The sequence below is a fragment of the Caretta caretta genome, chromosome 7 (genome assembly GCF_965140235.1).
Source record: "Caretta caretta isolate rCarCar2 chromosome 7, rCarCar1.hap1, whole genome shotgun sequence".
Classification (NCBI taxonomy): Eukaryota; Metazoa; Chordata; order Testudines; family Cheloniidae; genus Caretta; species Caretta caretta.
The window spans coordinates 3,640,855-3,657,705 of record NC_134212.1 but is presented as its reverse complement, the minus strand read 5'-3'; the positions used below and the strand labels follow the sequence as shown (position 1 = coordinate 3,657,705).

The window sequence follows — 16,851 nt, the reverse complement described above, 5'->3', positions numbered from 1 at the left end:
CTGACAAAAACTCTGGCTAAGGTGAGGACAGATAAGAACGTTCTAAGTAAATTGACTGATGCTTCATGGTGAGTAAAAACTCAAACTCTCCTATTATCTGGGTTAGCCATCCGTTACTCTGCAGCAAAATACTTTGGTCAGGTCTTGCTCCATTCATCTTGCATCAAGTTGGTTGATGCGCAACTGCAGAATGGTTGAGAAGATCCAGGCAAACCCAGCCTACTGCTATACACAGACCTCTACGACCACCTAAGAATGCACTTGACATCAAGACACCCGTTGTGGGACCACTTGCCCTGTGCAAATTTCTCTGCAAGGTTGATGTGGTGTGAAGAATAGCTTGTAGCTGATGTCAGACTCCAGTCTCTCATTATTGACCAGACCATGTGTGTACCCAGCTTTGATTTGCCACACTGCTTAGATTCTTCTGGACCATTTTTGAACATGCCAGGGTCAGTGTGCAGCCAGTCTTCATACCTGGGGCCAATAAAAGAATCCCACATATGGCTGTGGCCAAAGACAATGTCGCTCTTCAGGTCTGGAAAAGGTAACTAGAGTGTTTGAGCTAAATGCAAGTTGGTACAGATGCTGTGGGAGATCACTTAAAATGAAGTGGGCCATTAAGGGATAGCATGCAGTTGGGTTTCTTACAAATTATGAGCCATAAAACCAATGTATACGTTTAGTCTGTGGTTTTCAGTGTCTAGCAGAGTTATGAATTTAAACTCCCAGGCTCATCTTTTGAAGATATTGTGCAGATTTCCTTTTGAGAATGAGGGCTGAAAAGTCAGATATGGAGTGATTGCTTTGTGAAAAGTTTATGCCTATGAGTGTTACGGTGTCTTTGTCTATCGTTTTTCTGTGTGAGTTCATTGGACAGCATAATTGATTTCACCCACATAGTTTTTATTTGGGGAAATGGATGTACTGTATGAGGTACACCACATGTTGATAGGCATGTGGAGGACGCCGGATCTTAAAAAGTGTTTGGGAAGAGAGATATTGATCATATAGCATCTAGTGCATCAAATGCTTAACAATCTATCCCAAACTGTATTTGGCTCAGACACTCTGGGTATTTTCCAGAGACCTGAAGAAGAACTCTGACACTTGAAAGCTTGTCCCTTACACCAACAGAAGTTGGTCCAATAAAAGATATTCCTTCACCTACCTTGTCTTTCAGATTTCAATAAGGTATTCCAAGTCAAATGCTGAATTACAGCATACTTCTGAATCGTGGAAAATCTTGTTGCCTTGAATAGTAGTCTTGCCTTGTTGAGCGACAGGTGATTTGGCTTGCTGTTCTTTCCATTATGGTTTTATGATACTTCAACTAACCTACATAAAATGGTATTTTAAGGTGGAGGTTAGCTATGACTTTGACATTTATTAGCTAACAGGTAAAAAGAGTGAAGAATACCACAAGTTCTTACATTGTTGTAGCTGTGTTTGGTCCCAGAATAATAGAGAGAGAAACTTTCAAGCTACACAGAGCTCTAGAAGACCTGAAGATGACCTCTGCGTAGCTCAAAAGCTTCTCTCTTACCAGCAGAAGTTGGTCCAGTAAAAGATATTACTTCACCCACATTGTCACTCTCAAAGACATTTCAAATTATAAATAAAATTGCACTAGCTATTATGGACCTCATTAAGGCTTTGTCATGAACCCACAGAAAGGCGCAGCAAGTTGTGCTTCCCCAGTAGTAGCTTTAGAGGGAAATTGTGACTAAAGCTGTGTGGGAAATCATTTTCCCATCCCCCAAGAGTTTGAGATTTCAGGTTTTTTTTCCTGTCCTGAATTGAGAAAAAAAGCCAGTCTCAAATTTCTGCAGGTCAGTAATCCAAATTGTTTTTCTGATGCAGTTAACTGAAATATCCCGTGTTGATTCTGAATGGTTTTTTTTTATTATTTAACCTTTTTTCAGTATTAAGTAATAAAATTTTAAACCAAAAGACGTTTCAAACTGAAAACAAAACTTTTCATTTTGAAGGTGACAAGACAGGAGATATCAACTATTTCAAACTTCTCCCCCAAATAGTTCCAAAGTGTGAGATGCCTTGAAACCAACCCTTCCCCCCAAACCATTCCAGTGCAGATGAATTGGCATTCCCAACCTGCCTCACCTGTGGCTCAGAGAAGGGGGGAGAGGAAGTAAATGTGCTGGATCTGTACCTGCTGCTGCAGTATATGTCGTGCCAGTGTCATTGTGCGGGCTGGTACGCTGATCTGTTCCCAGCGCCTTCCATCTCTCTTCCCACCTGTGTGATGGGGGGATCTGGTGTGTCTATGGAACATGCTTCCTTTCCCATGAGATATTTCTCCTTATCCCCATGCACCTCCACGCTATCTAGGTCACACTGTGGCCTTATCTGTTGAAAGACCGAGAGTGTAACAGGCTTGAAAAATGCAGTCTGCGTCCATCCGCAGTGGCTAATCCAAAAATACAGTAACAGCCTACTGTTGCCAGCTAATGGAATTAGTCATTTAGCTCAAGCAGTAGATGTCTGTGCTCTAGAGTTGAATGTTTGGAGTTCAAACCTTCCTGATAATCCTCGATAAGGCTCGTTATATAAGTATGCATAAAAATTACATATATTTGAGATTGGCAACCGTATTGGATAATAGCCTTTCCTTAAAAAATCTCAACCTAATAAACCAAAACTTACTCTGAGACTGGAAAAAGTTAAGTAAAGAGAGGATCTCACGTAGTGGGAACAAAGTTTGTTGTGGTGTTCCCTGTCCCGCTGAAACCAGTAAGTATCAAAAATAGACAGGAACGTGAAGGGGTAGAATCTCTAAAGCCCTTGTTTGAAATATTGGGGTCTCGCTATTAGATCCTTCATGTTAGTTTGGCATCAGATGTCTTTTATTCGCATTACACTAGCCACATATTACCTGATGTAGCAGACAGTACATAGGAAAATAACACAGGTTACTTTAAAAAAAAAAAAAAACAACCTCACAAAGCCCATTTTCCAAAAGGCCAGTCCTCTCTGCACAATAATTCTGTCCTCCAGGTGCCTGTCGCCTTTTTAAAGTTTATATCAGTTGTTCCAAAGGCTGCGTTAGGTGTTTTGTTTTCTATTTGTAGCTATTCTATGTGTAAAGCATTTCTTCCTAAATTCTTTTAGTGGATGACCTTTCCATGGCTTAAGTTCATGACCTTTGTTCTTATATTTGACATGAGCTCCTATAACCCTGTAGGGTGTATCTTTTTTTTTTCCCCTTCGGAATTCTGTGTGCCTTGGTGGTGTTCACTGTTAATTTCTTTTCCGGAGAACAGACCTAGTTTCTCTAACCTTTTAGAATATCCCAAATCCTCCAGTACCTACATGATTCTGGCTGACCTCTCTTTTGTCTTCTGCATTTCTGTGCTGCCCTTTTCATAAAGTGGTGGTCAGAACTGTGCACATTATTCTAAATGTTCTCCTTGTAAATCTCTCATACACAGCACTGTATAGTGCTCCTATGATTTACTGTATATTTTATATTCCTATTTGTGCATCCTAGAATTGTTTGATTTTTTTTTAAATAATTTATAATGCTTAGTGCCAAAGGATTTAATATTTTATCCACCACTCCCTGATGTCTTCTCTTGAAACATATGACCATTCAAGGAAATTTTTTCAAACTTATGCTCCTAAAGTTAGTCCTAACTCCTCAGGCAATTAAAGAAGTGGGGCTGATTTTCGAGTTGCTGGGCATCTGCAAGTCATGTTGAGGTTGCTTGGTTCCTCTGAAAATGTGGCCATCTTTATTTATCTAACTTTAGGTGCCCACATTGAAAATTTTGGCTTGACACGGTATTCTTTCTCTCCTTCCTGTCATTAGCCTAATTCTCACATTTCTCTGTTGAATTTATTGTTTCATACTTAGGATAATATATTGTTAAGGGTAATAAGGGCAGTGTTTTGGTATACATACAATATGGTGCTTGGTCTGGTCTAGCCAGGCCATTCTGAATTTTTTCTTTCTTTCCTACTTTGCAGCTGCTGACTGACCCCCATCTGTTCTTTTGAATCCTTAAACCCATTTTAGGGATTCAGACCTCTAGGTAATGAATGTGCTGTAGGAACTGAACAAAATCTGTTTTGCTTTTTCCTGTACACCAATCCCTTCCCCCCCGCCATCCAAATTGCCTCCTATATTTGAGATCCCAACTAGTTCTTCATCTTATAAAGTAGCTCTCTGAGTACGTCTACACTATAGAGATGACACCAGCATAGCTATGCTGCCATAGCCCTGCAATGTAGATGTATTCTATACTGATGGAAGGGGTTTTTCCATCTGTGTAGAAACGTCTCCCCAAATAATGGTAGCTATGTTGACATAGCTTCGTCTACACTGGGGGTTAGGTAGGTCGGCATAGCTATGCCCGTCGAGTAGGATTTTTTTCTTTCACATCCCTGACCCACATCGCTATGTCAACCAAATCTTTAAATGTAGCCCAAGCCTCACTATTACATTTATAGTAGCCAAAGTTTGCCTAAATAAAAGTAAATTTATGTCTATAGCTCCCTTCCCATCAAGTCCTTTTGTAGTATTCTCGGAATCATTTATCAGATTATTGCCAGAGAATGTTCCATTGTGAATCCCTTAACTATCTTTTAATAAAATCAATATTTTCTAGATATTTCTATCTTTTTGTCCCAGATCAGGGCATCCGGGGCCTGAAGAAGCTTGGTTCCATAAAGCTAAAAAATTATTAGATTCTACTAAAGTGGTTTGTGATACCTTGCATGATTTATGTTGGATTATGTAAGTGTCTTGGCCCTGATTCTACAAGGTACCTATACACATGCCTGTCTTGAAGCATGTGTGCGGTCCATATATATCAGCTATTAACAGTAAAATTATTCTTTGGTTCACCTTTCTTTAATGTTAGATGTCCATTTCCATAACGGTTTACCTTTACACTACCTATGTATCTATTTGTGACTATATACTATATAGCTTTGACTATGTATCTTTATGACAATACATACTGTAAAGCTTGCTTTTTTTAATATGCTCTGTAGTGCTCATCCGCAAGCCCCAGTTCATGTCTGTTACTTTGCCCTAAGGGAAGGGGGAGTGGTTTAACGATTACTACGTAAATTCAGTTTTTCCTTTTTAAAATAATTGAATTAGAAAGGTTTCCATTTTTGGAGAGTCATTCATGTGTTTATTTCCTGATTAAAAAAATGGTATGAAATTTAATCAAAAATAATCTTTCTGTAGGTTTTTAACTATCCTACACAACTTACTAGATAATTCGATTCTCGCCATAGGATTGTGTAGTGCGATTTTAAAAAGATATAGAAAAGTTATCAATTTCTAATATAAATGAGAGGGTTCTGTAGAAATTAGTCTAAAAAGATATCTGTAGAAACATACTGGGTTTGTACTTATTAAATGCTATAAGATATTTCCATAAGTTATTCTCAACATGCTTTATAGAACAGTGCCCCCACTGTTGATTTTCTGCCAGTGGATCCTTAGGTTAAATAGTTTAGTTCTTATTTTGTTCAGTGAATTGATGTATCTTAAAGTGGCTATTTAAGCCTCTCTTCTGGCTTGGAAAATGCCAGTGCCCTGCTTTGTGCTAACAGTTTCCTGGAGAATGGATACAATTTCATCTCATTTTGGAATGATCAGCCCCTGCTTTGGAAATTCACCAGTGAAATTTAATTTGGGTATCCCAGCACTGAGAGAACCTCAGGTTGATTGCATGGACGTGGGCAGTGCAGGCAGATTGGAAGTTCAGCTATCAAAGTGGCTTCAGGATTGAGCCCTTGGGCTATTACTAGGGCTGTCGATTCATCACAGTTAACTAGCGTGATTAACTGAAAACATTAATTGTGATTAAAAAAATTAATTGTGATTAATCATAGCTTTAATCACACTGTTAAACACTAGAATAGCAATTGACATTTATTAAATATTTTTGAATGTTTTTCTACATTTTCAAATATATTGATTTCAATTACAACACAGTACAAAATGCACAGTGCTCACTTTATATTTTTATTACAAATGTTTGCAATGTAAAAATAATAAAAGGAATAGTATTTTTCAATTCACCTCATACAAGTACTGTAGTATACTGTAGTGCAATCTCTTGATCATGAAAGTGCAATTTACAAATGTAAATTATTTTTTTAGTTACATAACACTCCCTAACAAAACAATGTAAAACTTGAGAGCCTACAAGTCCACTCAGTCCTACTTCTTGTTCAGCCAATTGCTAAGACAAACAAGTTTGTTTACATTTATGGGAGATAATGCTGCCAGTTACTTATTTACAATGTCATCTGAAAGAGAGAGAAGTTATTTGCATGGCACTTCTGTAGCTGGCATTGCAAGGTATTTATGTGCCAGATAAGTTAAACATTCATGTGCCCCTTCATGCTTCAGCCACCATTCCAGAGGACATGCACGCATGCTGATAATGGGTTCTGCTCGATAACAATCCAAAGCAGTGTTGACCAATACATGTTCATTTTCATCATCTGAGTCAGAGGCCACCAGCAGAGGGTTGATTTTCTTTTTTGGTGGTTCGGGTTATGTAGTTTCCACATCAGTGTTCCTCTTTTAAGACTCCTGAAAGCATGCTCCACACCTCATCTCTCTCAGATTTTGGAAGGCACTTCAGATTCTTAAGGCTTGGGCCGTCTACTGTAGCTTTCTCTAGAAATCTCACATTGGTACCTTCTTTGCGTTTTGTTAAATCTGTAGTGAAAGTATTCTTAAAACGAACAACATGTGCTGGGTCAACATCCAAGATTGCTATAACATGAAATATATGGCAGAAAATGGGTAAAACAGAACAGGAGACATACAGTTCTCCCCCCAAGGAGATCAGTCAAAAATGTAATTAATGCATTATTATTTTAACTAGCATCATCAGCATGGAAGCAGGAGTGGACTTGTAGGCTCTAAAGTTTTATTTTTGAATGCAGGTTTTTTTGTACATAATTCTACATTCATAAGTTTAACTTTCATGATAACGAGATTGCACTAAATACTTGTATTAGGTGAATTGAAAAATACTATTTTGTTTTTTTAGAGTGCAAATATTTGTAAGAAAAAATATGAAGTGAGCACTGTACACATTGTATTCTGTGTTGTAATTAAAATAATTATATTTGAAAATGTAGAAAACATCCAAAAATAAATAAATGGTATTCTATTGTTTAACAGAGTGATTAATTGTGTGATTAATTGCGAATAATTTTTTTAATTGTCTGACAGCCCTGGTTATTAGGCAATGGTTCATTTGCTACATAAAGCCATGGGGAGGTAGATGTTGTGTGAGAAGAATGAACAAACGTGCTTCAGCAGAGAAGTAGAGAAATGAGCTGATACCCAGTTGTTCTTAACTTTATTAAGATGCTCATACAATATATCCTTGTCCAATAGGAGAGGACCAAGTGCTACGTAATAACTTAACTTTATGGGTGTGTTCTCTGAAAAGGGGTCAGGAATGGAAGGATGGAATAAACCTTTAGTGCACCATGTTGGACCCCTTATCTCCATTATTCCCTACCTCTGCCAAGTGAAGGGCCCCTAGCAGAGCACCAGCTGGTGAGAATCATAGAAGATTTAGGGTTGGATGAGACCTCAGGAGGTCATCTAGTCCAACCCTCTGCTCAAAGCAGGACCAACACCTACTAAATCATCCCAGCCAGGGCTTTGTTGAGCTGGGCCTTAAAAACCTCTAAGGATGGAGATTTCACCACCTCCCTAGGTAACCCATTCCAGTGCTTCACCACCCTCCTTGTGAAATAGTTTTTCCTAATATCCAACCTAGACCTCCCCCACTGCAACTTGTGATCATTGTTCCTTGTTCTGTCATCTGCCACCACTGAGAACAGCCACACTCTCTCCTCTTTGGACCCCCCCTTCAGGTAGTTGAAGGCTGCTATCAAATCCCCACTCACTCTTCTCTTCTGCAGACTAAATAAGCCCAGTTCCCTCAGCGTCTCCTCATAAGTCATGTACCCCAGCTCCCTAATCATTTTCGTTGTCCTCCATTGGACTCTCCAATTTGTCCACATCCTTTCTGTAGTGGGAGGCCCAAAACTGGATGCAATACTCCAGATGTGGCCTCACAAGTACCAAATAGAGGGGAATAATCACTTCCCTCGATCTGCTGACAATGCCCCTACTTATACATCCCAAAATGCCATTGGCCTTCTTGGCAATAAGGGCACACTGTTGACTCATATCCAGCTTCTCATCCACTGTAATCCCCAGGTCCTTTTCTGCAGAACTGCCGCTTAGCCAGTCAGTCCCTAGTCTGTAGCGGTGCATGGGATTTTTCTGTCCTAAGTGCAGGACTCTGCACTTGTCCTTGTTGAACCTCATCAGATTGCTTTTGGCGCAATCCTCCAATTTGTCTAGGTCACTCTGGACCCTATCCCTACCCTCCAGCATATCTACCGCTCCCCCATCTTAGTGTCATCAGCAAACTTGCTGAGGGTTCTGTTTAGCTGTCAGGAGTCACCTGCCAATGGAAAAGGTGATAGCATCAAGGCATTCTCTGCTCTGCAAAAGAAATAAACATCTGAGAAAAAATGTCCTTGTTGGATAACTTTGTTTTATTCAGGGAATTTTAAAATACATTAAAGAAAAATCCTACAAAAAAACATACACAATAAACTTACTGTATGATTGTGATTTCCCCCCACCCCCCAATTCCTTGCTTTTATACTGGTGCTTTTCCATAGGCAGTGGGTATGAGTCATTCTTCACATGGCTGTTAGGTTGTTGCTTCTCCATAGTCATGAACCTACACTGAGACCCGTGTAGGCTGCTGTAACAGGACTGTCGCACCTACACAGATCACAGTGCAGGATCTGGGCCATAGATGTTAATGGGCACACTTTTGATTTATATGAGCATAAATGAGGAGACAAACAGGCCCCATTAGTTGCCGGCAATGATTTTTTTTTTATGGCTCCTCAGAACCAAAAATAAATGTCAAAGCAGACCTAAGATGCCATTTGGTTACAATGCGATATTAGTATATTCGATGCTACTGTTTAGCAACATAGTGAACAAAGGTCAATTTTTAAACGTTTTTAGTCAGAATATCTCCTCCCTGTTTCCTCAGATCTGATATTCCTGTCATGTGGGATTGCTTTTCTACATCTGCTTACTCATAGCTAGCAGTTTATTTTTAGACAGAACTGATTATGAATACAAAATATTAATAAACCAACAACATTAACCAGAAACATATAGTTTCCAAGACAAGCAATTTCTAAAAAAATCACATTATGTACACTTAATACCTCACTGACCTTTTCTGCGGTTTCTTAAGTCTTTTAAAAATTCATTTAATTTCAAAGCCAGAGTATTAGCCCATTTATATGTAAATTGCCTTTAATTCATGCATTGATTTAAAAGACTAATCCAAAAGATCCTTTACCACAGATGACCTTTTTGACTCTGTACTTCTGAGAAAACTGTAAAGTGGTTTTTTGTGACCTCACATCCACCTGTAGCATAACATATGCCTACTTCCGTCTGTATAAATCAGTCATAATAGTACAGTTTTCTACCAACATTGAATTATTAACATTGTAACTGTCTTGGCTTGTGTTCTAGCTAAGGCAGCTCCCATTTAAATTGGTGGATATTTTATGTTGCACTTTTCCCCCCTTTCTTTTAGACCTTAAACAAACAAAACTAATTAGGGGTTTTCCAGGTGATTACAATTTATTATTCAAGAGACACATAATCTAATTTTTAACAGATAAAGTCTCCCAAGAGTGTAGGTTTCCAAAAAAACCCCTATATATTATCACCAGGAATCTTGTAGCACCAAAAGACCTATTAAAGCAAATTGCAATAACTTTTTATCATAAAAGGAAACATCTTCCCTTTACAAAGAGCAAGGGATTACAGAAGTAAGGTGTATTACATGCTATGGGTTTATGCTGCCTTCCACTTTCCTCTTTCCCAACCAGAAATTGCTCCTGAGCTATACCTGCTGAAGTGTAGATCTCACTTCAGAGAATGAAGAATGACCTGGCCTGATGGACGTTTATTATTTTCTGACTCTGAGAGGTTATTAATGGGAGGTGGAATGATAATTACGTTGAATTACTACAGCCAAAAGTTGCTAATGTGTAATAGCTAAAAACAATGACTAACTTTGCTTTTTTTTTTTTACTTCCAACTATATTTTATTTTTGAAATCAAACTGAACGTGTACAAAAGAATCCCCCAGTAAGGACCTGGACTTAGTTGGCTATATACACAGCCATCTGTTAGATGAGAAATAGATTTTTCTCAAAATATGTTTTAGCAGTGATGCAAATATGTTTTGCACAAAGCACTATTAATTTAGATTAAATGGGAAACAAAATCAGCACTTAAGTATCCTCATTAAACATCCACCAAGGCAATGAAGTACATCGTGCAGTGTGTTTTTGGCTGTTTATACAATGAATAGAATTTGTGTGCAATATACTACTTATGAAATGCTGTAAAACAATTTACACCAGGAGATATAATAAAGGAATAATGCTTTGCAGAGTCAGATTCAGTAACACAAGGAAAATGAAAAAAAGATTAAATACAATAACAGGCGAAAATGTGTACAAATGTAGGATACCATATATAGGGTATAATCCAAAGCCCACAATAAGCAGATACTAATTTATCTAGTGATTTATCAAAATATATTAACAAGACTAGGAAAAAAAAGCCCAATTTGCTCACCAGAGGCTAATGGAAAAACTTTCTTTGGTGAATGCTTAAAGTTGGCCCCAAAAAGAGTACATGTTTCTGGTCGTGCTTCTGCATTGCTCTTATTCAGAGTGGTAGTGAAATTATTATTTTAGATCAAAGGTATAAGAAGATACATTCTGTAAATAATTTTAAGCAATTTATTAGCACATGGGTAAACTAAATATTCTCTAAAATGAAAAAGTAGAGGGCGCCCTAAAATATACCAATCAAACAGAACAGGAAATGGTAAAGAGTGATTGGCAAAAAAGCTAAAGATGCAAATGGACTATAGTCAAATCCCTCCAATTTTGCTAATAAAATTTAGAAATTCCAAAGAGCAATGTGAAACTTTCAGGGTAATACAGACATTTACAAAATCTGGAGAATCTCAAACATTACTATTGTCCAGGACTATGGAAATAAAATGAAATAAAGCTCCAAATGTTAATGGAAATGAGAGAACATTATTAAAACAAATTCTAACTACGATAAGAAACTTCTTGAGTTCACACTGAATCTTCAAAGCATTTAAGTCTGCTCTCTAGACCCCTAATTGATGCTTTTAATTTATTTTTTGATGGTGAAGATTTTCCAGCATAAATGAATGAAACATCATTACTGGGTAAATAGATGTCTTAACATAACTTGCGCAGGCCAACTTTTCTTTTGGGATTCTGGTTAAGGAGATAGGTAACATTGTTTAATCTTTTAGCTAACTCCATGTATAGGGAGTAAACAGGTTTATTAAGGATGGAGAATTAGCAGATATTGGAGGAGCATTGAAAATAGTGTATTTGGAAAGAATAAAATTCTGCTCTTGTTAGACTTGGAAAAGGTGTTTGATAGGGTTGAATGGGAGTGCAGGAGATGAGAAATTTGGGGGGAGGGAAAGGGAGATGGGCTACTTAGATGAACTGAGGCTTTGTAGAAGAGCTAGACTTGATGGCTTTATCTATGAAAAAAATTCATCTGCATAAGGGAACCAGACAAGGCTGTACATTATCTCTATTATTTGCTATGATGATAGTCATTTGCCCAAAAAATTAGAGATAATTAGTTAATTAAATGAGTAGATGTGGGAAAAGACAGCCAAAAATCAGTTCTGTATGCTTACAATAATGTTGTTTGTATTTGAGCCAAGAACTCATTGCAGGAGACTGACAGTTCTGGATATTCATCTGGGTTTGAAGCTACTGATGAAAGGTTCAGGATGCTGGTATTTAAATATTACGAAGCCGGAAAGGTAGCATCTACATAGGAAACATAAATTCAAATAGAAACATAAAAGGATTCTCTTTTTCACATAGTGCATGGTGTTTCAGAGAGGGGAGATCCTTGTCATTGTGACATTAATTCACTAGATTAGGAAAGGAGGAAGATAAAAACAAGACAAATGCTTTAAGATCAGATCCTCAGCTTTTGTAAATCAGTGTAGCTCAGTTGATTACTGTGAAGCTATCCCAATCAGTATCCACTTTGGGTCAGGCCTTCAGGTATTTCTCTTGTAATATATATTCAGAGAAACAGAGATCATTAATACTGATTTAAATGTGTACAGTCTTTTCTGAATAGTAAGGAAGGATTCTTGGGTCCAATGTGCTTTGAGGTCGCTTATAAATGGGGAATAAAAAGATACATGGAAAGATAGGTTTGTAATCTTACTTTCTTGAAAAAAAAGAAGGAAGAAGAGAAAAATTAGAGTATATTAGTGCTAGCTGTTTAACTACTACCATTGTCTGGTTGTATTCAGATTTTACCTCATAGCTATTCACATTTTGTACTCTGTTGTAAAAAATTTTTTTTATCGAAAATCGTTAAATAAAACTAATATGGGGTGATGGGGGATGGGGAATGAGTGCATCAAATAGATCTAAAATACAGATGTTCCACTGCCATAACCAAAAGAGAGCCAAAGGGGCAGGTCCAGAACTGGTGTAAATTGTCAAAGCTCCATTGAAGCTGATGTGCCCTGGATCAGGACCCTGTTAACTAACCTCACATACTGTGGTGTGGGTGAGTGCAAAAAACATGGATATCAATAGATGGACAAATAGTTAAAGGAAAAGTTATTTGAAGGTATGTGTGTGCATACATGCATGTTTGTATAGTGTTTGTTTAATTGTGTGCACAAACTGTTCAATTCATGCATTTATTTTGAATTTATTTTCCAATCAGAAAGCTTCTGTACTTTTTCTTCTGTACTTATTTCATGATATATATTCTTACCGGTTGTGGCGGTTCAATACAAGACAGGACACGGCTTTTAGGCAAGCAAGCAGGCTGGTCTGCTGATGGGATCGCCCCTGTCAGCTCTTCCACCTCTTTTATTTCTCTCCCCCCCTGCGCATCACATACCCCAACCGACTGCAAAAGGCATCAACAAAGGAAATAATGACTTTGATTAATATTCCTATTTACTAGCCTCTATCTACTACAATCTTTATTCTCAGGCCTTGAGCTTCGGCCGAGGAAGCTTCCCACGGCTGATGTCCTTATTTTGACTTCCCAGATGGTCCATGTTTTCATGGTCCATGTCCTTGGACAGAACAGAGCAATGTGTGCATTGCTCCTACACAACAGTCAGGGTGTGCCCTGACTGTTTCCAGGTGCATGAACACTACATGAACCCTTCAACCGGTAACCTAGTCGAAACCAAATATTCTCATTCTTTAAAAAAGGAAACTTATACCATCATAGATGATGATGATGATAAATCATGAATTTCTTTTCATTTACTAAATGTTTGTCTTTAATATTGTACTATGAAGTAGTACCGTAGTTTTTAGTATGGTACATATTCCTAGAAAATGGAACATCTGCTCTAGTTTAGATCATTAAGAGTGACTGACTGTAAACACAGCTTAACAGGGTGGACTGCCCCTCTAAGGGCTACCGGGCTGGGGCAAACTAGCCCTGCTCATTTATCAGATCCAGCTGGGCAGGGCTCTGGCGTTGACTCACTAAAAGGGTGGAGGGGGCTCGGGTGAAGGGGGCTGAAGGAGGGAGGTTGGATCCTGGGACTAGCTGAGAGGGGAGTGGAGTAAAAGGTCTCTAGGTGTAGACAGCCTGCCCTGATCATGAGTTTTGTCTGAATTAATACAAAGGCACCCTGGAAGAAGGGCCTGAAAGACTGAGCGTGGCAATGAGTCCTTCACGCTCCGAGGAAGGCTAGCACTTCACACACAGATTACAAGATTTAAGTTCCCATCATATGTTGTAGCTACCTTTCAGCTGACACACATACAGTGTGCTCAATGCTCTCTTCTCAGTCAGGAACCTGAAAGTCGAAGTGAGACAGTCGCGTGATGTCACATTAAATACTACTTTGAACCTATGGGAAATACTAGCCGAGGATTTGGGCTCATTGGCCCCACAGCATGACTTCAGCTGAAGGGATGCAGTTCCGTATAGCAAGCAGCATAAGAAAGTTTGTGAGAAGTGCCACCTCCCCAGCAGATTGCATTTAATGAAGCAGGACATATTACTTTATGTAAGTTAACACCTGGGAGACAGATTTATGTTATAAAAACTGGGAGGGTCAAGAGGAAGATTAATAGTGATGCTTTAAGAGGGTAACTGCTCTGAGGAACAAGCCTGGAATATCATGGATAAATTAAGATCTTGACTCAGCAAGATAATACCTTGTTGAGTGACAGCAAAAATAAAACAACTGAAAAGATTTATATTGACCAAAAGAAATATTAGCTTTGAGCTAAAGAAACAAAAGGATTAGCAAAAAAGTGGTGTGACTGGGGCTCAGTGACTAAACTCTAACACCATTCAGTAGAGTAGACACACCTTGCAGGTAATCAGTGAATTAATGTATCCAAGAGAGTTCCGTAGCCATATGAGTGCAGTAACAGAAAGAAATATTAGGTTTTGAAAGGCTAAAAAGATTTTTAATTGGGTGTAAAAATAAACAAAGAGAAAAGGTAAAAAATGAGCAAATAAGAGTAGTGACGTAACAGGAGGTGTCGAATGTCTGGTCTGTAGGTCTGCTAGGTCATGGGGACAGCGAGCCGAGCGTAGACTAGGGAAGAACTGCATGCTACTCACCATGCTGTGGCCATGGTATTTATACAGTGATTGGCTGCAGCCAATGTATAAACAAAAAGACTCTATGTACTGCCCACCAATCAGATGACGGAAAGCATTTCAAAGTGAAATGCTCCAGTTCATTAAACTTAATGTTCTTTAACAGTGCACTTATGTGTAAAAATAGTTGAGCATGCTTAGAAGGAGAACGGAGTCCCTTTTCAAAGCAAGATAAAAATGAAAGTATGTAGATTAGTATTACCCCTGCTATAACTTCCACACTTTGTGTCGTTGGTGCCGTGGCTTATTGCCCTGGTGATATGAAAATATAGTAAGAAATGCCTATTTTCTTTAGGAAGTTATGGGAGGTCGCACATGCAATTACAATACTTAGCACTGCGATACCTTCGCACTCATAGCCACCAGTGACAAGTTGACCATTCTTTCTGATAATTTAGTAAGAAGAGGAGCAGGTGCCCATCTCCACACTCTGAGAGTTCCTGAAATTAAGGACTGGAGACATTTCAGAACATTCTGGCCAACCTCTCCTGTGTCTCAGAGAAGAGACAATAGTATGCCATGGCAAATAATATCAAATGCCACAGACTGATCCTGGAGGCTGTGTAGGCATCCTGCCTGAATCTGTGGATAGCAGGTCATCCATCTACTCTGATGATGCCCTCTGTTCCATTACCAGGACTGGACTCTGCCTGAGAGATTTCCAGAATATTGTTGGTGGGTAAGCATCTTTGGAAGAGGGCCTGTGTTATCTTATTGATTGTCTTACTCAGAAATGGGAGACTTTGACAGGATTGTAATTTGCAAGATCTACAGGGCTGGATCCTCAGCTGGTGTATATTGACATAGCTCCACTGACTTCATAGAATCATAGAATATAAGGGTTGGAAGGGACCCCAGAAGGTCATCTAGTCCAACCCCCTGCTCGAAGCAGGACCAATTCCCAGTTAAATCATCCCAGCCAGGGCTTTGTCAAGCCTGACCTTAAAAACCTCTAAGGAAGGAGATTCTACCACCTCCCTAGGTAACGCATTCCAGTGTTTCACCACCCTCTTAGTGAAAAAGTTTTTCCTAATATCCAATCTAAACCTCCCCCACTGCAGCTTGAGACCATTACTCCTCGTTCTGTCATCTGATACCATTGAGAACAGTCTATAGCCATCCTCTTTGGAACCCCCTTTCAGGTAGTTGAAAGCAGCTATCAAATCCCCCCTCATTCTTCTCTTCTGCAGGCTAAACAATCCCAGCTCCCTCAGCCTCTCCTCATAACTCATGTGTTCCAGCCCCCTAAACATTTTTGTTGCCCTTCGCTGGACTCTCTCCAATTTATCCACATCCTTCTTGAAGTGTGGGGCCCAAAACTGGACACAGTACTCCAGATGAGGCCTCACCAATGTCGAATAGAGGGGAACGATCACGTCCCTCGATCTGCTCGCTATGCCCCTACTTATACATCCCAAAATGCCATTGGCCTTCTTGGCAACAAGGGCACACTGCTGACTCATATCCAGCTTCTCGTCCACTGTCACCCCTAGGTCCTTTTCCGCAGAACTGCTGCCTAGCCATTCGGTCCCTAGTCTGTAGCTGTGCATTGGGTTCTTCCGTCCTAAGTGCAGGACCCTGCACTTATCCTTATTGAACCTCATCAGATTTCTTTTGGCCCAATCCTCCAATTTGTCTAGGTCTTTCTGTATCCTATCCCTCCCCTCCAGCGTATCTACCACTCCTCCCAGTTTAGTATCATCCACAAATTTGCTGAGAGTGCAATCCACACCATCCTCCAGATCATTTATGAAGATATTGAACAAAACCGGCCCCAGGACCGACCCTTGGGGCACTCCACTTGATACCGGCTGCCAACTAGACATGGAGCCATTGATAACTACCCGTTGAGCCCGACAATCTAGCCAGCTTTCTACCCACCTTGTAGTGCATTCATCCAGCCCATACTTCCTTAACTTGCTGACAAGAATACTGTGGGAGACTGTGTCAAAAGCTTTGCTAAAGTCAAGAAACAATACATCCACTGCTTTCCCTTCATCCACAGAACCAGTAATCTCATCATAGAAGGCGAT

General features: G+C 39.3%; 1 protein-coding gene across 11 annotated transcripts in view; it reads left to right on the top strand.

Annotated features, from left to right (window-relative positions):
* Positions 1–16,851, top strand: part of FHIT (fragile histidine triad diadenosine triphosphatase) — a 1,109,638-nt gene that overhangs the window by 317,705 nt on the left and 775,082 nt on the right. The window lies entirely within an intron of this gene.